General features: G+C 37.4%; 1 protein-coding gene across 3 annotated transcripts in view; it reads left to right on the forward strand.

The window, feature by feature from the left end:
* Nucleotides 1-18,085: 18,085 nt before the first annotated feature.
* znf438 (zinc finger protein 438) overlaps nucleotides 18,086-25,343 on the forward strand; it is a 44,354-nt gene continuing 37,096 nt past the window's right edge. For 2 of the 3 annotated variants that reach the window (XM_066717788.1, XM_066717789.1), the window contains exons 1-2: nucleotides 18,086-18,365; nucleotides 19,685-19,791. The gene's annotated coding sequence lies outside the window, so the exon portion shown is untranslated. Of the gene's footprint in view, nucleotides 18,366-19,684; nucleotides 19,792-21,264; nucleotides 21,350-25,343 lie in introns of all 3 variants that reach the window. The other variant, XM_066717790.1, reaches the window with a different exon arrangement.

The raw sequence follows: 25,343 nt of genomic DNA on the forward strand, positions 1-25,343 counted from the left end.
CCCAGCTACAAAAGTTTTGTTGTTGTTGTTTAGTTTTTAGAGACCAGAACAAGGGATCCTAGGATCATGACATTTTATTTTGATTATTACGTTTTATTATGTTTTAAACAATTCATTATACAGTAATGGCCGTAGTTGTTATGGTCAGGTGTGAAAAAAATAGAACGAGTTGACAAATCAACAGGTTAACTGTATTAGTATCTAAACAAGTGTGTACCTCACCTTGACATTATGTGACCCACCATTTTCAATATTAATATTGTATCTTCAATTATTGAAACCCTTTTTAAACTAGGATTGTTATCAACATATTTATAATCATATATATATATATATAATAGTTAGTAGCCAGAGTGCTGTTACAGTGCAAGTCATGGGATGTTCTGCATGGATTTAATACTCCATAGAAAGAATGGCCTCGCTGTTCTCATATGCAAAGGTCGTATTTATCATGTGGTTGTGTGTTTCTTTAAAATAATTCTCATCAGGTTAGTGCTCAATTAGCTGCTCCAAAACCTTTTTTGGTGTCCACAGGCAGTAATTAAATCACATGTTACAAATGCATACCAGAAATATGAAAAAACAAAATCACATGATACAGAAGCAAGATTTATTTTAAAACACCAATGCTCTTTTATGTTGTAGGCCTAATGGTCAATTACAGGTCACAAGAGGAACTTTTGCAGCTTCACTGAGCTATTCCTGTACCTGATGACTATCAAATGTCCCTAGGAGTTGGTATTCTGCCTGGTGCCATATCTCTTCCTTGTATTACACTATAGTCACTCTATGGACAGTTTTCTTCTTCTCTGACATGCTGAAGCTGCATTGAAAATCTTCAGTAACAAATGGCAGGTTATGTTTTGTCTCAAACTATCCTTACACTTCAGATGTAAAACGAATCATTTTGTCCTTCTTCTCCAGAAATTCTAGTCTCCCATTACAACAGATTTAGGCCTTGACCAAACCACCATTTGGACCTACTTGCAAATCACAAATTATAAACTTGTCCCTAATTGTGTTTTTATTTATAAATAGGACAAACTATTGTGTCTGTTATTTGCTGTTATTTAAGTCAATTCAGTACAGCTGCTGAGTTGGTGAAAGTAAATAGTTTGAAGGAAAGGTGATTTAGTCTAGGACCTGCAGGATTTCAGTTCAGTGAGTTGTGCCAGGTGGATCCAGTTGGAGACAGTTAGGTGTGAATTGGGGGCAGGTAGATAAAGCACCTGTTGAGAAAGAGCTGTGCTGTTTCTCAGTGACAAAAAAGTCAAGCAGCTCACCAAGAGCCCAAAAAAAAAAAAACTTGCAAAATCCTAGAGATTAAGGCCAGTGATCTTGAGGCTCAGCTCGTTGATCTGCGCTGTATTAGTGATATGGAAGAATTAGTCTATCAGCCCATGAGAGAGATGGTGTGCACGCCAAAACCTAGGAGAGTTGAGACCTTAGAGCAGGACAGCGTAGAAAACTGCTGGATTACAGTAGGTCATAACCGCAGAAAAGGGTGCACAACCCCTAGAGACACCCCAAGAGCTAGAAATGCCAGGAGTATAAGGAACAAGATGTTAGACCTAGAACCCACAGTGCTGGCGTGTGTCTATGATGTTGTAGGAGTGACAGAAACATGGCTTACAGAAAATTAAGTTGAAAGGATACACACAGTTTAGGAGGGACAGGCAAAATCGAAGAGGTGGTGGGGTAGCATTATATATCAGAAATGACATTGTGGCAGAAGAACTCAAATTAGATCCCAGTAACGGAACAGAATCTTTGTGGGTCAAACTTTTGAATAAAAGATCTGGAGGATTAGTGGTATTTTGAGGTTACAGACCACCCAACTCAGATATTCAGAAAGATGTTGCATTGTACAATGTAATCAGGACTGTATGTAGCAAGGATGTGGGTGTTATAATGGGGGATTTCAATTTCCCAAACATAGACTGGGAAAGCCCAGTGGGGACTACAGAAGCAGAAATAGAAATGGTTGAGATGGTAAATGACTGCTTTCTAACTCAGTTTGTCAGGGAACCAACTGGAGAGTGTGCATGCATTTATTTGATATTTTGTGGTATGAGGCAGGACTTAGAAGAGTTAGACTGGAGCAGTTGAAAAAATGATGGTTATATTTTAAGAATATACTACTTGAGGCTCAGGAGAAATTTGTACCAAAACTTAACAAATTGAGGACCAAAAAACATTGACCAAAATGGTTTAATAGAAATAAAATGTTGTATAGCGCATATAAAAGGGATAGAGATTAAACAAAATACAAAGAATATGTTGAACTGCAAAGAAATCTTAAGAAAGGGATCAGGAAAGCAAAGAGAGAAATAAAAAGAAACATAGCTCTTGCAGCTAAAACTAATACAAAGAGCTTTTTTCAATACTACAACAGCAAGAGGTCAAAAAAGGAGGAAGTGAAACAGATAAAAAACAAATGTGGAAGTATCTTGGAAAACGAACAAGATGTGACAAATATTCTAGAAAAACAGATGAGATGCCACAGGTTAACAATCAGTCCAGTCAAACCCTAAGAGAGATCAGGATAAATAAGGAGGAGGTACTGAATGGACTAGCAGAATTAAAAACAAACAAATCACCTGGGCCAGATGGTATATTTCAACAGTGCTTAAAGAAATTAGGGAAATTATTTATAGGCTGCTAACTCAAATTTTCCAAAAGACACTTAGAACAGGGGATGTGCCCACTGACTGGAAGACAGCAAATGTCACACCAATCCACAAGAAAGGGGAAAAAACTGAGCCAGGAAATTACAGACCAATCAGTCTCACCTGCATCACTTGTAAAATGTTGGAAAAAAGATTAGACAGAAAATAGAGGAGCATCTTATTAAAAACATATTCTTGGAGATAGTCAACCTGGGTTTAGATGAGGCAGATCATGTCTTAATAATTTATTATAATTTTTTGAACATGCAACTGCAGCTGTAGATCACATGAAAGCATATGATATGATATACTTAGATTTTCAGAAAGCTTTTGATAAGGTTCCACACCAAAGACTGATCCTCAAATTGGAAGCTGTAGGCATTCAGGGTAATGTAAGTAGATGGATAGTGAACTGGTTGATGTATAGGAAACAGAGGGTGTCGATTAGAGGAGTTGCTTCTAACTGGAGTGAGGTTGTTAGTGGAGTTCCACAGGGATCAGTACTAGGGCCTGTGCTTTTTCTAATCTATATTAATCATCTGGACTCTGGGATAGTTAGCAAACTTGTCAAATTTACCGATGATACTAAAATAGGTGACTCAGCAGATACAATCTCGGCAGCACAGGCTATTCAAAGGGACTTAGATAATATTCAGTTCTGGGCCGACACCTGGCAGATGAAATTCAATGTGGACAAGTGCAAGGTATTACATGCAGGTAACGTGGGGACTTGATTCAAATCTTCAAAATCATGAAAGGCATCGACCACATCAAACCAGAGGAGCTTTTCCAGATCAGCAGGGACACACGGACCCGGGGACACAAATGAGAGGCGTCTTCACACAGAGAGGCATTACAATCTGGAACTAACTCCCCAGCGATGTGGTTTGAAGATGAAAATTTGGGAACATTTAAAAATAGATTGAATAGTATCCTTGGATCACTCAGTTATTAATGAACACCAAACGAGCACGATGGTTTGAATGGCCTCCTCTCATTTGTAAACTTTCTTATGTTCTTATGTTCGTAGCAGTCGGCAGCTAGGTCTACATTTTGATTTGGTCTATATGCCTTAATTTGTTCTGTTTTTTTTTGTTTGTTTTGTCTTCATTTGGGTAATATTACATTAACCAAACAGTATTTCCACCATCAGTGAAACACGTGTTTCATTCTTGTTAAATATAACAATCTTACAAGAAATTAATATGAAAACAATTAAATATAATAGGGAGTTACTTTAACAAGACACTAAATATTATGTATTCACCTGCCTTGTGCAAAAGCATTTGCAAACTTCCAGGGATGTAAATTATCTTCAAGGAGAGGAAGTAATTCTTCATGATTGCCCACATTCCCAGACCTGTGTACCTGAGTTCTGTGTTTTAGCAAAATATTGCTTTATGTCAAGGGACATAAACATGCATTAACATTCTGTTATATATATATATATATATATATATATATATATATATATATATACACTCACCTAAAGGATTATTAGGAACACCATACTAATACTGTGTTTGACCCCCTTTCGCCTTCAGAACTGCCTTAATTCTACGTGGCATTGATTCAACAAGGTGCTGAAAGCATTCTTTAGAAATGTTGGCCCATATTGATAGGATAGCATCTTGCAGTTGATGGAGATTTGTGGGATGCACATCCAGGGCACGAAGCTCCCGTTCCACCACATCCCAAAGATGCTCTATTGGGCTGAGATCTGGTGACTGTGGGGGCCAGTTTAGTACAGTGAACTCATTGTCATGTTCAAGAAACCAATTTGAAATGATTCAACCTTTGTGACATGGTGCATTATCCTGCTGGAAGCAGCCATCAGAGGATGGGTACATGGTGGTCATAAAGGGATGGACATGGTCAGAAACAATGCTCAGGTAGGCCATGGCATTTAAACGATGCCCAATTGGCACTAAGGGGCCTAACGTGTGCCAAGAAAACATCCCCCACACCATTACACCACCACCGCCAGCCTGCACAGTGGTAACAAGGCATGATGGATCCATGTTCTCATTCTGTTTACGCCAAATTCTGACTCAACCCATCTGAATGTCTCAACAGAAATCGAGACTCATCAGACCAGGCAACATTTTTCCAGTCTTCAATTGTCCAATTTTGTTGAGCTTGTGCAAATTGTAACCTCTTTTTCCTATTTGTAGTGGAGATGAGTGGTACCCGGTGGGGTCTTCTGCTGTTGTAGCCCATCCGCCTCCAGGTTGTACGTGTTGTGGCTTCACAAATGCTTTGCTGCATACCTCGGTTGTAACGAGTGGTTATTTCAGTCAAAGTTGCTCTTCTATCAGCTTGAATCAGTCGGCCCATTCTCCTCTGACCTCTAGCATCAACAAGGCATTTTCGCCCACAGGACTGCCGCATACTGGATGTTTTTCCCTTTTCACACCATTCTTTGTAAACCCTAGAAATGGTTGTGCGTGAAAATCCCAGTAACTGAGCAGATTGTGAAATACTCAGACCGGCCCGTCTGGCACCAACAACCATGCCACGCTCAAAATAGCTTAAATCACCTTTCTTTCCCATTCAGACATTCAGTTTGGAGTTCAGGAGATTGTCTTGACCAGGACCACACCCCTAAATGCATTGAAGCAACTGCCATGTGATTGGTTGGTTAGATAATTGCATTAATGAGAAATTGAACAGGTGTTCCTAATAATCCTTTAGGTGAGTGTATATATATATATCTTCATATATATATATATATATATATATATATATATATATATATATATATATATATATATATATCTTCTCATTTCAAGCAACAGGTGTGAAAACTTTCCTCTGGGACTTTGTGTATGTTGATAGTCACACCAGACTGAAATATTCAAGGGGAGATGTGAAGTGTAGTTTTGAAATAATGGGAAATAATAGTTTTTCCATCCTGCACTGTTTGAACATATTCCAGGTGCCATACAGAACCAATAACCGCTTTGCAGTGAAAATAATGGGAGAAGGGAAAACACTGTGTCCTTGGATGAAGAAAAAGCTCACATCAGCAAACATCAATGATGAAGCATTTCAAACCACACACAGAGGCTGGAAAAATGGTTATTATCCAGTGGAAACAAAAAGGCACATTAAGAATGTTTTCCATTTTCCTTGGATTCTTCTGTAGCATGAAGTAGAATTTTTGAAGACTTTTGAAAATAAAAGCTCAGTTGAAGAAATGTCTATAATCAGACCAAAACACTACACATTTTTCCCATTGGCAGCAGGCCATCCATATTTAGAAACACAAGATAAATACGTTACAAATGAAACAGATAAAAAAAATGAAGCTCTTGTCAGAATGCAAGTTCTGTTCAATTGTATCTATTTTCCCTAGTCAGATGTTTGTATTCTGAGAGTTAGTTGAGACTTGGCTTTGTGCTCCAAGAGTCAAAACACCAGGACTCATCAAACTGCACCTGTGAGCTGTTTTCAAACTGCTTTACTGGTCTAATTACCTGATGTTGTGTCTTAGCTGGCATAAAAATGGTGTGTATCAAACTACACATAAATAAGAATTAGAAGTAGATATCCTTCTGAAGGAAGTGATGAAATAAAGGGCTTTAATAGTTCTCCACTGGGAAAATTATAGTTGTCTAAGTCTAATATTGTGACCTCAGAAACTGTTTATTGGATATGTAGATTTTTTTGTAGTTTCTTTACACAGTGCTTTGGGTCTTATCAAGTCAGGGAACTGAATAATTTGATCTTTGAGAAATTAAAATGCATCAGTTTTTTGATTTCTTGAACTTAATGCAATTGTTCTGTGAAATGTATGTTTTCTTTACAATTTATTTGTCATGGGACTAATGTTACATAAAAGGAGGTTTGTGTCTCTGCCTCTAGTGAAATCAAAAGAAAATGACAGTCTTGTATGCAGCTTTACATAGGTGACTGAAGGGAATAAAATACTGGACACTACGTTAAGAGATCACGCTGCTTACTGAAGATGAGTATTGATTTCTCTACAGCTGAAATCGTTAAGGAGATTAATGTTAACAGTAGTGAGTCTCACCTGTTTCACTCAGGCTGTTAGCAAAGCCTGGGGGACACATTATGGTGGTGGAGTCATGGTGCGGGGGTGCAGTATGCAGCTTTGCTCTGCCATCTGTGTTGTCATCTTAGAGCATCAGCTGCTCCAGAGGAAGTTACTTCCTGATGGTCCATAATGCCTTGAGGGATCCTCTCCTGTACACCACTGGCAAAATCAGAAAAAAATCATTATTTAAAGCGCTTTTCTGTTTTCTTCTTCTCCACACTTGTGTATTTTCAATGGAACATTGTCCTTTTACTAAATAAGGCATGACGTCAAGTGCCTGTGTATTCATTAGAGCAATTAATTTTATCATCATTGGTCTTGTACATCTATCTATGTATATATCTGACTCTCTCTCTCTCTCTCTCTCTCTCTCTCTCTCCTTCCCTCTCCATATATATATATATATATATATATATATATATATATATATATAAAATATATGATTCTCATGTGTTGCTATATCTCCTGTCTTGGACTGTTGTGAGTATGACAGGGGGCGTTGGATACCCCAGTGAGGCACCCTGTGATCCATTCCATAAGAACTTCATCATTACCTATGACATCAGAGGGTGTTGTTGCAGTGTTGCCAGTTCAGGGATGAGGTTTAAAATGATAAATCAAATAAATGGTTGAAGTTATATGGAAGAGGACCAAGGGAATGCAAGAATGAAACATCATGGCCACCTGTGTTAGAAAAAAAACTAATTGAAAAAAAAAAGATGGACTTGGACTATGGAAAGAAAACAATGGTATGTTTTATTTCAGAGCTGCAGCAAGAATGTATTTTACTATTTGTCTTGAAGAGTGTGCACCTTGCTCTGCCTCTCTGCAGATGGTGTTGGTTAAAGAACGCAGCCTTGAATGAACATTTGAAATTGCACTAAAAAATAGCATGCTATAGCTCTTCTTCCAAGCATTAATTTATTTTTAATGAATAGTTATTTTATTATTTAAATAAATCAAATTTCAAATGTTTATTTAAACTTTATTTCACTACCAAATGCCTTACATGAATGCCTACAAATTGCAGATGACTTTTTACCACAAAACCCCTCCTTTAACTAGTGATGCAAGCATATGATTATCATTGTTTCTGAACACTGCTGAGTTTACACTGTTGCCTTCAATTCACCAGGGAGAAATGTCTATGCAGTGACACCTGTTACCAACCAGAAAAGGAAATTACAATATTATTACTGAGCAGTTTAAAGGCTGCTGGTTCCTGTAGGTGAAATCCACAGGGCAAATGGACACAATATCTGAATGCCATCCTAATTATGTAGTTAACTCTGTGCAATGCCAAATAGGACGTAGTGCCCAGATGGAGCTCAGCAATCCTTTCCAATGTGAACCGCTGTATATTTTACACATGCAATGTCATGGAAACATTATGATTAGCATCTTGACAGCCACCGCTGGATCAATGCCTGCCACTTTATAGTGGAACTGGGCTGTCATCCATCCTGAAAACTTCCTTTTATTTCAATTGGCCTTCATAAAACAACTACAGAAATACATTTCACTTACATGCCTCTCTTTGTTCCTTACTTTGCTTGTTACTTTCACGACATTGTCCTATCTAGGGCCTTCTCTCTTTGGATATCGCACATGTTATAAACAGTCAGCACATATTTCACGAAAGCAGAGTCTCCTTGTTCTCCCACATGCAGAGAACAACCGCATAGCTTTCCTCAAAACATTGATTTTATACTACCATTTTATCTCCTGTCGCCATCTTTTCTATTCCTGGTAATCTTCCTGGTGATGTCCAGACTCAGACTTAAGCCAGTCTTCTGGAAAACAAGACAGAGAAGAAATATTTATCCCCTGGCATGTTTTTGTTTAAAAAAATATAAACGTTAAAAATTAGTGTATATACATATATTGTGTTAAAGAAGATAAGAATGTAAAGAGTCCATATGTATGTTATTAAATCACTGATGTGATCACAAAGTACACCATGTATTTTATCTGAATATACTTCCTTTATTGAGAACAGCTTATCAGCTCCAGCTCGGTCTGTTTACACACTCTCGATCTGTACAGCTGTGGGAGGATCTCATTACAGGCAGGGCAGCGCTTTGACAATTAGAGTATTAGGGAGTCAGCTGAGTGCCATTTCACAATTTACAGTCTATCAAGGTGGTCATTTTAAATACTGGTAAAGGAAACAGAGGACAGAAACGGTATATACATTTGTTTTTTCACATAAGAGTCTGAAATAGGGGCGAGGAAATGGCAGCAAATGCAGCCGTCTGTTTGAGAAACTGATGTGACACAACCATGGAATTCTGATTTTGCTTTTATAATAGCATGAGAGTGGACAGCGATTAAACAGTGTAAATACAGAAGAAGTGGTCATTTGTTCTTCTTTCCTGCAGATGCACAGATGGAAGAAGTAAGGAAACTAATAATATACTCAGCATGAGCACGGTTTAAGGTCTGGTCCTGGACAGTATACATTTAGCAAAAAAGTTAACATGTTCAATAGTACTCTGAATCACAAATACATAGATACATACATAAATAAATAATAATAAAAAGAATAATACAAAATCAACAACAGATGGTTTTTAAAGAAAATCTGCCAACATCATATTACCCAGTTCATTTATTAAATGAAAGGAGAACAGTTTGTCCTCCAAAATGTACTAAATTTGAAAGTCTTAAATGCAATAACTTTTATAACTTTAGACATCTTAAAGGCAGGGAGTAAAACTTATTTTGAAGTGTAAATAGTAAAGTCTTCAGTGAAGGACATTTTTATCAGTTCTCCAAGCAAGAGACAGTGAGGATACAGGGACTTTGATATATGTCTAATAATTAAATCATAGTGAAGTCTGGGTGACTGACTTTTTTGTTCTTTTTATGCAACTCATAGTTTATTAATCCTCTGATCGGTTAGAAATTCTGTCTGATTAAATGTATTTTACAATCTGAACTGGGAAGTGACATGGTAAAAGCTGAATACCAGTATACTACGACTACTACTGTTATTCACAATCAGACATCCTACACATTAAACCAAAGAACAAGACAAACCTGAATTGTTTCATGCTGCGCTATACATTCAAGTGTTGTAATGGTTATTGGTCGGCTATATATGAAGACTTGCTGAGGGAAACATCAGCTGGCCTCATAACAATCGGGGCCTGTGAATCTGGATTGATTCACTATAAGTAACTGCTCTTTAAGGCTATACAATTTAATGTCCATTGGATTTTTCCCTGAAAGGACTATCTGTTTTAAACTCAGTAATTATAGTTTTGAAGCATGCTTTTCAAGTGTAGCAGACACAGTTCAGTATTAAGCCACACCTTGGCCATAGTCTATTGAAATATGTCATGGGGGATGGGGAATATGTTCACTAGGGTCTGATCTGATGCAGTGACGTTAACGACAACCTCCTTCCTCCCTGACTGTTGCCATACAATAAAATTAAAATGTGTTTGCCCACAAGCATTTCTGTGGCTCTTGACCTGGTTATACATTGCTCCTGTTTGTAATTAATGTATTGGTCAACCTGAAGCATTTCCTGATAACCTTGTAGTGAAACTAAGCTCAGATAAGTGTTTCATTTCAGTGCTTTACCACTCTTGAGGATAAAGGCCCTTGACTTCATTATTGGAAGAAGTTCCCCAGGATAAGGAATGCCATAGGAATTAGGGCTGAGTTTCCTCCGTGATTTATTCTCTCGTAACACAAGTTCTCAATAATCCAATAAAATCACATACGACTTTATTTTTTCCAGGCGCCACATGTTCGAGCCCGTGTCCCGCAGAGCCTTTATTTGTTATCGAACGGGGCTGCCAATGCATAACCAAACGTTTGGCTCTTGTACATTAGAATCAAAAATATTTTCAGTTCGTCATCATCTTAAGCCTAATGTCCCCTTTCTTTTAGGTTCCTTTACTTAGACTGGATAAACTCGGAATATTCTTTCAATAAATAATTAACATTGAAAAAATCATATATTAAACATGAAGAACTGCTAATTAATTTATGAGTAGAATGTAAGTGACAACATTACAAAAGTTACAAGAATTAATTAATGCTAATCATGAGGCTAAGGTGCCAACACAAGATTAAACTTATCAATCAATTAATATGTACTTTGTAGTCACTTTATAATTGCATTTCCCTGTGGTCATGATAAGTGATTAAACTCTGTTGAGCAATTCCAGTTTAATACTCTATGAAAGGCATGTGTAACAAATGTCTTTTTTTTTCCTTTGTTGTAGCAAAATCCTCAATACAAGTGTAACACCATCATCAAAATCTTACTGGCTGTAAACATTTTGTATGTGCTTTTGCAAATGATTGGAGCATGTGCAGAATATGCTCCGATGAGGTCAGAGCTGAGTGGAGAAATGTTTCCCTTCAGGGGATGCAAAAGACAATTTATGATTGCGTCAAAAACATGCAGCAAAACCAAATTACATATTGACGATGCATTTATAAATATTTACCACCTGATTTGTTTTGTTAAACACAGCTGTCATTGCCCATTTACAAGCATTGCTTACTACTTGCACTGATAAAGCCAAATGTATTAGCCAATTACGTATGTTATTGGCAAATTATAAACTTAAGTGTTCCCAGTGTATTATTCCAAATAATTTCTCGCTCAGTAAGCAGCACTCAGTGATCAGTATCTGTAATGGCACAAGTGCCTCTTTTCTCACCTCTTAGCTGTAAGCTGAGACCAAAAATCTGTATTGACCTATGATATGTGATCTGCATGTGGCAGCTGGGACAATTAGGTCAGGCTTCAGGTATGGTGATGAATAATAATTGCATTGGAACAACACTTTATGTATAATTATTCTGGCTGCAGAACTGATGCATTGAGATATGAGCTAGCTGCTGGACGTGTGCAACATCCTGACATTATACGTGTGTTTAACAGTCCAAGCAAACAGCATCCTGTAATCCTCCCTCTTCTAGACTGAAGACACGGCACAGCCTTAACTGTTCTTGCAAGAAGACACTTGGACTGTCAATTACTGCATATTTCTCTGTGTGTTTATATATAATTCACACTGTGGGCTACAGGAGATGGCCCTTTGATTCCTTTTTGCTTCAACAAGCATTGTATTTGCTACATTTGCTGTATCTTGTACTGTATTGTATACTAATTATACTGCATTCACTCTTAAAAATCAAACAAAAAAGAAAACCTAAAATATATTGATGTTATTGAAAAAATGTATTGGTTAAATACATACATGTACATGAAATATTTTAGTATAGATTATTTTTATCATTTTTAGTAGCAGTAGTAATAGTTGCACTTATTTATTTTAGTTTATATCCTTACCTCTTCACAGTATTTCCAATATACATTTTTCCTTCATTACCACCACTTTCCCGTTTTATTATTATTATTATTATTATTATTATTATTATTATTATTATTATTATTATTATTATTATTATTATCCATGCTATGATATGTTACCTGGCTGGTTTTAAGATATTGCCTCAGTCAATGTATTGGTATACCTCATTTGTAGTCTACATCAAAAGGGCACGCAGCCTCACATTAAATCAAATTAAACATACGCATTCCCCAACTGAAGACTAAGGCTCATCAGACATGAAAGTCGCTACATAAAACACATGTCTTTGAAATGGGAAATAAAAAAAACGCACATTACCAGGGCCTCGGCAGTAATGGCAGCAAACCCAAGAGAAAGTCAAAGGCACCGTCACTGTGAAAATCAGAGTGTGCCATCTTTCTTTTTATTGATTGATCTTTTATTCCAATGGGGCTGAAGGCAGAATTGTGGGGGGTTTCAGTGGCTTGTCTATGAAATGAGGAACCGTGAATGTTAAACACACCTGAACACCAAATGAACTTTGCAGGGGAGTTGTCTTGCTACGGCACTATCCTTTTCCACACCATAAAAGGCCTTCACACTGAATTCAATGTGAAATCTTCTTCATGTTCACTGTTGCCGTTTGTTGTAAAGGCCTGAGAATCGCACTTTGGGTTCTGATTGTTGCTCCATCCATATCAGTGGGTCAATGCTTTGATTCTTTCCGATCAGAGGTGTTGTTGTTTTCCTATGAATACACTTTTGCCCTAAATATACCAATACATTGTCACTCTTCCTTTCACACAAAATGACCTCTATGCTGTCTGTTATCTATTGTCACTGAAGGGAGGTCTTGTGGTTTGAAAACATGGCGTATTTACACACAAACAAAATACTTCCATTGGTTTACCAACATTATGTTTCCAAAGTAGCAGTGTTCTACCGCACCACTACAACACCCTGTCGTGGCACCTGGTTTTCTCTTGAGGTCGCCCACCTCAATAATGAACTGACCCAGACGATCTTGCTCTGTAAGATGTGATGAGAGAAGGTGGAATGCCAGGAAGCTGCAATTTGTAGACTCAGACCAGTTCACCATAGTACAACATGAGTCATTTTTTTTGCCATCACTTATTTTTACAGTCAAATTGTAATCTGGGTGGACTGCTTTAAAACTACATCGCTAATGATATGCTCTGTTTAATGGACACTAATAATTCCTGCAAGCACATTATAGCTCAGTTTTTTTTAATACATTGGTGCTGATGTATATTCTACATAATGTCAAACCATCAAGAACAATGTTTTATAGCAAAAATGACTGGAAATCTATTGTCTACATATACATTTATGTGAGCTGAGCCAAGCCGAACCTAGAAAAGACACTCACAGACTCCATTGCAATTCATTACACATCCATTCCCTAAACCCATGATACACAGATATACTTTTTGGAAGTCTTTGACGGCCTTCTTATAAAGAATCTGAATATGACAGCACCAGTTCAGATTAGTATTAAGCCAAAACGAATAATACAATGACTACAGAAACAAATAGCCCCAATGACATCTCTTCCTTGTCCTACCTTGCAATATACAACCGATAAATACTATACTGAAATGGTGCAGTAGAGTTAGGAAGTGAATTCCCTCTATTTCCTCCTGCCAGCTGCATCCAAACCAACCCTGTCCAAATAAATACCACAAGTGGGAGTCTCAACATAAACCAACAAGAGGAGAAACCTGGACATCATACAGTGACCTCCAAGCTGTAGCGTTTCTCCTGCTCGGCACACATTGCCACTCACACAAGAGGAGGTGCCATTTTTATACGTTCTAACTGAAATGAAAATTAGAAGAAGTTTCTCTCTCTAATCACTATACTGATCCTGTTGTTGAGCAGCACTTGAGGTTCTGGAGAGCTCTCACATGCATTAAACTGGAGTGTGGGGCATCCCAAAGGGACATGACGCCTGTCAGACCAGTTTCCGAACAGTAGGATCTTGGAACTAAGGGTTATCGCCAGCCGGCACTACCTGAAGATCACGACCGGCGGGCATTGTGTGCTCTTTGAAAAGTATTTTCGCCTCACTGCCGCTGTAGAAAGCAAACACCTGCCAGGGAGGATTGTGGTTTGAAGGGACTGTTAAGTGAATGCAATGCACATGCCCTGCAGCAGCGCTATCGCACACTGACAACACTATGCTCGATCGCCCAGGACATTAACATAAGAGACCAGGAACCAGAACCCAGAAGCACAGAGAGCAAGTAGCAGCTCAGACATCACCACGGCCGACAGATGTGTTTCCAGAGATATCAACGCTTCTCTGTGCCACCCTACATATTAAATTAATGCCGAAGTATATCTAAGAAACCAGTGCACCAAGTGCACCATTCTTCACACAGATTTGCCTAGTTAAATTCCACTTCAATTAATTTTAGAAGACGTTTTTCTTGGTAGTACAGTACACTTCTTTTATGTGGCTTGGCAGACTAATGAAAAGGGTAGGGAACCTTGACTCTTGTATTCCAACTCACTGCAAATCCTTTTTCCAACTCATCCTTAATGATTTAAGTGATCTTCAGTTGCAAAGTTAACTGTAAAGCAGTTAAAGGTGTATTTAGTGAGTAAACCACCAGTTGGATTACATTCCTTCAACTGCCGATCCCTGGTTGAAGACGATCGGACCACCACTTTTCAAGTTATTAATATGGAATGGTAAAGTGAAGATGGTAATAGTGTCGCCATTTTTCTACAGTCATACACCTTACCTGCCTTTTTTTAAGATTGTGATTTCTTGATTAGATTCACAGGAAATACATTGTTGCCAATTTGTTTAACAATTGTGATAAATGCAAAACATGTAATATTGATAAATTAATGAAAAGGAAGAAAAACATCTTGCCAACATTTGGGACAATATTAAAAGAGCAGAATAAAGACACAAAACAGATGTGTTTGCTGTTAGCAGTGGGGTGGATGCTTTCTTTTGGTAAGGCCCTTCAAAATATGACATTGCAATTACTGGATATTTGCCTTTCACAGCAATACACAATAACTGCCATGTCTGGGTTGAGGTACCTAAGGTGAATTATCAGTGGCTGGAAATTGGGAGAGCAGAGTGTAAATGAGAAGAGCTGTTTTATGTGATGTAAATGACAACCCCCCCATATTAGTGGCATAAGGAAGAGCAGAATACGCTTCCAACCTGTGCACATAAACTCTCTTGGCTCCTTGTCCGGCAGTTTTGAGAGCTTGGTTGGAAAAAGCAAGGTGTCATGGTTCCTGCCTTGATTCGGATAGGGAACTCCTGAGAGTCTGTGAATGTGAACAAATACTCCCTGGCACCCCCGCAGCACCGTGTTAATGACCTGCGCACACTTCACAGCTCTAGTCTCACTTCCAGGTGTGAGTAAAACATGAAGCGAGAGCAGCAACCACATCTAGGCATGTCAATTCTACTGAGAAACAACAGCCTCTCCACCAAGCATGTGCTTTCATAACGCGGAAAGGTCCTGCTCTGATAAACGTCATTAGCGGATTGAAATGAAAACATTTTAGCATGTTTTTAATGAATGTAGGTTTCAGTATATTCAGACAGAAATCAATAGAGATGCAATCACGCCCTGGTATGGTTCAGTCATCTGTACAGGGCTGAATCTGTGTTCACCAAACTCTGACAATATACAATAGATAAATAAGTACAGTGTAATGAGCAACATTTATAAAAATAAAAAAATGCTTCATGATGGGAGTGTGTTAATACTTACAACTACATATACAAATATGTTTTTATGGAAATCAAACTATAGCATGATTTTAAAAAAAAATGTTTCATATAGTGCCTATCATCTTAAAAGACCTCAAAACAGTGCATGTAAATGCTTTGTAAATGTGACCCTCTGTCTGAACAGATCACTATCTCACCTATGAAGATATGAAAGAATTATTACATGAGAGTAAGGACATTCATAATACAGAGAGAACTTTGAACTGTGAGAAAGAAAGACTGCAACGAAGAACGAAGTGCTGAAGGAACAGCATCCAGGGTGGGATTGCAACAGTCTGAATTATGTTACATCACTGAGGCCGAAAGAGAAACTGGCACAGGTGAAACTTGTTTTCTTCAGAAGTAGTCTTCGCTTCAGCAATAATGTTTGTGACTTATCAGTGGAAATTTAGGGGAAACTTAAGTATTATGATTCATACATGTATAAAGACATTAAAAGCACCGTTTCCAGTTGACTGAACAAAAAACAGTATGTCATCTACATTTCAAATAGATACGAAGCACACTTTATACCACTTTATACGACGTTACTTCATTTGAAATGTTGGCATTGCAACAGACACCTGATGTATATGTACCACATGTACCACTTGTCTACTGACTGAATTAGAAGGGGGTACCTAGAAGTAACAATAAATGACTGTATGTGAATAAGCAATATGTATATATGTATAAATATTTGTGTATCAATTACATCTCTCCATTTAATTATTTTGCACGTGTACAAGCAGTGCTCTTATTTACTACAGTCTCAGCTACCCTCTCAGAGGCCTTTGTGGGTGGGAGAAGCCTTACACACTAGTTCACATCAGATGATAACCATCATTAAAATCAGGAATGTAAAATTCAATAATTCTCAGGGGCCCCAGTATCTTCTACTTTTCATTCTCACTTAATCTTTCTCTTACTTAATTTATCAAAATTATTTTTAGATGCAAAGATATGCATCATTTTTCAAGGACTTTTACATTTGATAATTAAAAAAAAAAAAACATACTTGTCCCAAACACACAGTACCCATAACCATTCGGAGGCCTGGTCAGAAGTTTTGAATATGTCCAGCTAATTAAACAATTAGATCTACTACTAAGGGACAACCTGGGTGGGACAAAAGCCAGAACACACAGTGGCCTTCCCAGAACTGATTTTGACTGCATGATGGGGCCAGAAGGTGGAAGGCAGGAATGTGCACAGTACATTTGCATGACTGTTTTGGGTGAAATATAATTGATAATGACAATCAAGAAGCTTTATCATCATCTCAAAGAAGACCACATGGAATTGGAGTCCAGGTACCGCAGGTTTTGTAGTTTATTTTGAATTTACACTATTTAAAATAAATAATCTCACACATGACCAATGAAGCATTGCTAATGGACTTAGCAGTGGAACCAAGTGTTTGACGTCATTCACTCCCTTGCTAATGTGAAAGTGTCATTTCTGATTAATTTCATTAGAACATCTAAATGTAGCATCACATTTCACAAGAATTACTTTTACTAGGTTTCCTACTGGATACTCTGTATCTTCAGGATTTTTTTGATTAAATAACTACAAATCCAATCCATAATACATTTAATTATCTGCTGAATTTAATCACCACCGTCAATACGGTTGCTAGTCAATTGATCTTCCTTGATATAAACACGTATTACACTCTGAATAGGAATATCAGCAGCAATGAAGCAAGCATCAGGCTTACATACACATTTATTTGCAAACAGCAGTTACAGTACCTGCCAATTCACATCATTTACATGTAACATTATATCTATGCATCTTCCAGTAGATCTCATGGCTCAATACAAACCCACACATGAGTTCAATTAAAGGACAAACACAGTTGAACTTAACAAAAAGTTGTTTAGAACCCAAAACTTTCGAATGATCTTCGACTAATTCCAAAAGACATCATATCCAGTTTGTTCCAAGTACAGATGTTATGCCGTGTGGATAGCAGAACTGAAATGAATAAAATAGTACTTGGACCCAGAAGAAGAAATCCAGGACGCAGGAGGCACTCTGCGCAGCGCAGCGCAGACCTGCAGCACAGACCTGCAGCACAGCCCTTTCCAAGCAGCACACTAAGGGTTAGGGGCGGGAGAACTGCCTGCAAACCCCGCCCACCTGCTTGTGATTGGGCGCCACACTATAGCGCTCGGTGATTGGCCAGAATGATGAAGATTAGCCAGTGTTGTCTGAGCTGTACCATTTCTTGTTGAGAGGGGGATTTGTTTCGGCAGTCCTTCATATGCAACTTCAATAAAACGTCCAATAATATCGTTATTTTTAAATACGTTGCATATAGTAAAACACCAGTTCCTTCTTTAAGTCATGAAAAACAAGACGTTAACTTTAGGAAAAAATGAACAACTTAATTGGCCATTCTCCCCTTTTCTCTTGCATAGAAAGTACAGCTCAAAATGGCTGTGCCGAAACTGTTCCGTGGGAATGCTGTTCAACGTGAAATTTAACGTATTGTATTTTTCTAATTAGGAAGATCGTCCAGAGGAAACGGCGGAAAGGTGAGGAATACGAGTGTTTGTAGTCTTTGTGAAATGGCTGCCGCTGCAGCTGTGGGGAAATAAAACCCAATCGGGTTGTCGGTGACGGTATTACGACAGTGATTTCAGCCAATAGGAGAGTCCAGGGCAAAGCAGGCCGTGGCCCGGCGCAGGTCCGCAGCAGAAACCGCACACGCAGTACAGAGCGCAGCAGCGGGGCCGGCAGCTCCGGGCCGCGGTGCACACTTGTCGCAAGCGGCTGTGCTGTGTCTCATGTGGATGTGTTTTCTGCATATTCTAATGCATCATTAGGTATTTCATTATGTGCACAGAATGGGTCTAACTCGCAGATTGGGGGCAATTTAACTCAATGATTAGTATAGGTAGATCAGTTGCTAATTGGCGGGGTTGCTTGTGTGCACGCTTTAAAATGTCAACGTTTTGTTACAAATATATGAAAATGTAACCTCATATCCTCTAAATTAGCGCCCCAGCCCCTTCCACTTCACTGGGTTTGTTGCTTTTATTAACCTAGAAATACATGCACAGTCCATTTCCAGACTGCTTCAGTAAGCAGCACAATCAAAACTAAACCCCACGAGAAAATAAAACTACACATTATTTACTAAACTTATTACAACAAGTGAATACAATTATTAGCTACAAATTAACCATATTACATTGATCAATGGGTTTATTGCTACTGGACACTTGCTACATAAAAACACAATGCATTCTCCATTGTTCACAATATTAAATATATCCTGAAGTTTTCTCCATTCTCCTGCAATGCACATTCAGTCATGTTTAACACACAGTAGCACTCAAAAAGACCCCCTTTCCGCTCTAATGAAGCACAACCTTAAGAGACACTTGAACCAGGACACTTGATTTATACTTTGACACGGCAGATTAAGGGCGCAGTCCCTTTATATGGCCACATTTGCAAGAAAATGTTAAACTAAAGCATGAGCTTATTCACATATTTCTTTAGAAACAATTTGTCATGTATATAATAAGCAATTTTCCTGATCTTCCAGTGAGTGCCACCTAAAATAATGTAGCTCATTATTTTGCAACCAGATTTGCAACCAGTGAATCTACATATTGTTGTTTTAGATAAAAACAAACCCATAAAACACACACACAATAGGATGCATTTCCTTGTGAAAACTACAAAGTAGCCACATTGGCTCATAACAACTGTAACCCAGTTGCTGCATTATGTTTATATATGTTTATGCTACAATACACCTTTTCTGTGTTTTCCTTTGGTAATAACTTCAGATTGATTCTGTGTTTTGTAATAATCTGCATTTTTAATTAATTGTTTCCTGTAGTTGTTTGGGTTGCCACTGCCCTGGGATAGCTGCAAGAGTTCGAGGCCTCAGGCTGATGGACCTCTTCACGGTCTGCCTGACTCCTCCAGTCTATTCCATACATACCAGTGAGTATTGTATCATAAATCACATGCGTTTTTCACAACCCTGCAGTTGAGAACACGAGTTTGACTTTTAATCAGCTGCAATTAAAAACCCATTTCCTCTGTCAGCTCTTGAATGATGATTGCCTATTTGCCGAAGAACTTGTGTGTCTGCATCACTATCCCTAGATGTCTTTGCATTTCTATGTTTTTTTAACCTATCGGTTTGTTGTTTACGGCACACAAGTTTGCTACAGGTAAAGATAATGCGATACTGGAGTAGATCTAATGGGGAGGGCAGAGACACAGAGACAAGTGTGCCAAATACTCCTGGAGAGCAGTTACGTGGGTGATCTGAAAATGTGCCTGTTGGATAAAGTTGCATGTTTCACACTTGTTTCTATGGCTACAGCTTACTATTTAAATATACTTGAGAACTTATGAAGTAAAGTTGTGGTTTGCCAGGCTTTCAATTCTAAGATATGTATGGAATTAAGGCCATCCTGCGTTAGATTTGATTTATTCTTCTTGTTAAATCAAATCAAATGGTGATGCAGAACATGACGCTATAATAAATAGTTCATAATAGTTTGAATTGTTTTTTGTAGTAGATGACACTAAAACTATATAAAAAAAAACTTTGGATAATGTAATCTTTATCATTCTTTCCACATAAAGCCCTTGTTGTTTAAAATAAATTAGGCCTACACGTATTGAACGTTCTTTGTCTGAATGACTTACAAGCAGATATTTAAAATCCCTGAAGCCAGGGTTTCTTCAAAACCTCATTCATTTTCTAAGAATGATTTACATTATTAACTACATTTGTTGTCTGATTTCAAGAAAAACAGCTGCAAAGCAAAAATAAGACAAAAGAAAAGAAAAACCAATGCAGCAAAAACAAATAACAGAGTGAAAAATCACCAGTGATGTATGTCTTGTGCGAGGCAACAATGCTTATGTATTGCAGTATGGTAACCACTCAGGCTCAGTGAATTATTAAACTTCTGCACAGCCAAGGGGTCGGTCAGTTACATTTATGTCTTCAGCTGAAAATGGCTTTGAAATTAAAGAAGAGAAAAGGGGAAACATGAAACTAGTCACCTAGTTTTGCTGCCCACTCATTCAAGTTTTGCTTCCTTTTGAAGGAAAAGAATGTTCTTTACTGTTTTAACAAAGTCCCATTGGAGAAGTCCACTTTTTCAAAACAAGAAACTCTTACATGTTGTGCCGAATGTACACCCACTACATTATTTTATCAGTCCAGTTATTTTATAAAAGATTGCTTTAGAAACATGTGGAGATCAAGTTGTGTACCTGTATCAGTCACGATGCAGTAAATTCATCTGCTGTTAAATGTAATTTGTAGTAAAAACTATGTTTTATAGGAAACGTATTGCATGGGCTTGAATTTTTGAACGAGGAAAGAGACTCTTGTTGTAATGTAAGCTAACATTTTGACCATAAATCCTTCTCCTTTGTCCACTGAAACAATAGACGAATGAACATGCACTTCCACAGAGGAAGCTTCTGTCAGTGATGTAGAGAAAAATGAATTCATTTCCGCACCAAATCTCAACAGGTAATTATCTACAAAATCACCTTAATTGGAAAATCATATTGTCTGTGTAAAATAATGAGCAGTCTAGCTCAATTCCCAAACTAGCTTTGTTGTCTTCAGGCTTTTAATATCTCCTTGGTTTTCCACTCGCAGGATTGGCCCAGGTTTTAGATTTCAGTCCGGTCTGTTAGCTTGTTTGTTTATTTAGCAATGTTGTAGGCAGAGTATAAACAACCTAAGAATAATAAGACACATGGATACGCTTTTAAAGAAAGAAAAAGTTGAATGCATTTATTAACTTGCATACATACATACTGAGTGTTTTTTTCAATAAAGACATACACAGGTCTGTGAGATTACAGTAATTCTTACTCACTTGTGTTTAGAGCAAATCTACAGCAGGGTGCAGGACACAGTTGCCCTTTGTTTGTTTTTCCAGAAGGAAATTTAAAAATGCTTTCCACACTCTGGATAAATGTTATAATCGACATGAATATTGAATATGCATACCTGTGCGTAATTCAGAATTCACAGCAAGATGCTGTGAATTTAAGATTAGAGCTGGCAAAAAGAAACAGGGAAATTCCATTAAAGCCAGACAACAACCAGTTTCGTTTCTGTTAACCCCTGTGTGGTATTCTGAAAGGGTGACATAACCTTAGGCCTGTGCAATATTGTAAACGCTCTGTGCATTTTTTAACAATTTGGGTTCAACATGAATAGTGCGTTGTCGGAATAAATGTGCTGTTTCCCGTTTGTGACTTTTCACAGAATGTGCGCAAACATTTGACAGATAATATAAATGGGGTAGTATTTATGTGAGTATGTATACTCTAGCATGCCAGAAACCTTCAAATGTTGAAATCAAATGTAATATTAATATTTTCCCTCATACCCAGGTCTTTAATATTGCATTGCTCTATGAAATGGCTCTGGCCAATGTTTGAGTGCATCATATTTAAATACAGTAACTGAGGCAGACTCAGGGGAAAAAGGAAGCTGAGTTTTTAAAAATAATGAAGTCATACATATACATCAAAAGGTAGATTACATTGGGATATATTTTTGTTTTAATTAGGAATACATCAGAAAACATTAAAATCAACACAATTAATCCGCTGTGTCCACTATACACATTAGAATTTAATTGAACACCTGGGAAAACAAAACAAAACTCTGAATCTGATTTTCTATTAAAACTTAAAAAAAAGTAACATGACCTTTTAGTTGTTATATTACTGCACTTTTGAAATGCTTTAAAATGTTTCTTGGGTAAAGTGTAAGTCACTCTGAATAAGGGTGTCTGCTTAGAAATAAATAACAGTAAGAATCAGAATATATTCTTATGTAAGAGCCAAACCTAACCCAGTTTACACAACACTTATTTTCCATGGTTTACATTATTGTAATAATTGTATCACTAAGTATTATGTTGCAACTCATATTTACAATTGGGTGTTACTGTTTGTTTTTGCTTTTACAGCTGTTCAACTTATATATATATATATATATATATATAGACCAATCCAGTATGCACCACATCAAGGAAAATCCAGCAAAGGATATAATTTAAGTTAAATTAAGAGGTCAAAGTTTTAAATAATTTAAAACATATTAACCCTTGGCAATGGGTTCGTAATTTCGAACTGTATATATTGCCCTCAAGGGCATTCGGACACATGGTACATTGATGTTCAGGCCCAATAAGTCTGTTAGTCAGGCTTATGTTCTCTATAGCTTAATGCTTCTCACTGCCTTGAATAAGATACTGCGTAGTACCACAGCAGTCTCATTGCGTACAGTTGTCATTGAGTTAGAAAAAATGAAGTTGTATTAATTGAATGCTTAATGTTTCCGGTCGATCGTTCTCTATAACTCGGCACTGGGATATTTCGTACAGGGACTAGTGTTTTTGAACTGGCTAGTTGTGACTGTGAACTGATGATTGGTCTGTGTTGGTGTTTTGGTTAAGTGTAAAGTATTAACACATGTACACTGGAGAGAGCACCATATTGGCGAATACACACTGTCCTGTTAGACTTCATTCTTAAACAATAACAAGAAAAAAAAAAAATGTTTAAAGTGTTAATGTGTCATCATGTGCAAATCCAACCTGGAGTTAAGAGCCAGGAACAGCTGAGTATTTCTCCTTGCTCCTCTTTTTGATCAAGCTTACACTTAGTATCCAGTCAATACGCAGGTGGAATACAAACATTTCTTAAGTTTTGCTTGGTCTTTTCAGAAGATTTCTTCCTATTGTATTAATCTGTCCCTTCGAGCCAGAAGGCCTTCCCTTTTGAAACACATAGACTGTAACATAATACATATATATATATATATATAAAAAAAATATATATATATATATATATAAAATGTTGTGAGAAAAGCTACACAAGTTGTAGGAATGTTAATATATTTATCAGCTTATTTTTGATAGGAATGTCTTTGGTCTCTATTTATATTGTATTCAAGAGGGAAAACAAGTAAAGTATATACATGGAGAGGTTGCCAACATCATCTTCAGGAAGAGTGCATAAAAAATTAAATTATAAATGGAAATCACATAGTAAAATAAAATGCATGTGATAATAGACCAGTGCATATTTAATTTGTGGATTATTGTTCTTCCTGCTTAAGTGCCAGAATGTTCCGCTAGCTGCTCGGCTTCCAGTACCCTCTTTGAAGTATGGTGCTATATTATAGTCCCTCTGAAGCAAGTGTTCCATGTTGGGAAGAAAACACCTACAGATACAGATTGATTTGATATGATTCTAGCAAACCTTCTGAAAGAAAAACTGAGCTTGTTATGGGAATTGGAAACAGACACTACAGCATTCCCAAATTTGGTCTGCATATGTCACTTTGTGGTGATTTAGGAAATAAAAGCATTTGTAGCTGTAGGGGTTTAGGAAAAACCTACTCCTTTCCCTGGGGATTAATGCTTGCCATGATGCATCACAGTCATAAATGTCAGGATATTTTGTACGTGTGGGTGTATACCAGAGCATTTTAACAACACAAAACAAAATGAAGTGCGTCTTTTCTCTAATAACTGTAATTAACACAGGCTCCATCCGTAGGTACAGAAGCCTATTAAAGACCTTGATACTCAAAAAAACTAAACACTGAAGGAATCTGTTTGTATCTTTGCTGTGGTACTTTGAAAGTAAATATTTATAATTATATCATATTTATTATTTCACTTTGAGATGAAAAGCAACTTACACGTAGGCCTGTTTTTTGGGATTTTGAATTGGGGGGACTTGACTTGCTTCTCATACAAGAGAACATGACAGATGGAGTAAATAAATATGTAGCGCAGTAGCTTTCAACCTTTTTATCTTGCAGTATCATGGGATTCATACCTACCACCTACCTACCACTGTGCTCATTACTGTGGACGTTCATATCAATTAAAACTATAGAGCCTTTATTAAGCAAACAAATCAATTTAGTTTTTCAAACTCGACTGAAAAGGGAAAATTGGCAAGATTCTCGTTAAGCTGTTTTCTATTAACTAGGCTATCATTTGTTTAAGGAAACAAAAAGAAAGTCCCCATTTATGCCTAAATTATGCCTAAATCCTTTCTACAATATTAAACCGGTTTGTGTCTGTTTTTGCATTGCCTATGGGTTGCGCGTTGATTAGTATGGATTAACTGCATTAAGACTTTGAGAGAGAGACTCAAGACATCAAACGCGAATGTAATTATACGTATTCCATAGCTCGAGAGATGGTATGTCTTGGTTTGCATTCTTTATGTTGGGCTGGAATGTGTGTTATACAAGTCACCTGGTCTGAGCAGCTGAAAACTGAACCCACACATTGTATAAACAGGAAACCATGTTTAGTTGGGGAGTTGCTAGGAATTCTTTATTAGTGACTGGGTCACACGAGAGAGGAAACGGGAAAGGCAGCTTAAATACCTGGGTGAGGAATGACTTCACAAAGGCTGTCGTTTCTATAAGCTGCAGTCATGCACCTATGGGCTTTAATGTTGAGGAAGCAGAATAG

This window comes from Amia ocellicauda, chromosome 2 (genome assembly GCF_036373705.1).
Source record: "Amia ocellicauda isolate fAmiCal2 chromosome 2, fAmiCal2.hap1, whole genome shotgun sequence".
Classification (NCBI taxonomy): Eukaryota; Metazoa; Chordata; class Actinopteri; order Amiiformes; family Amiidae; genus Amia; species Amia ocellicauda.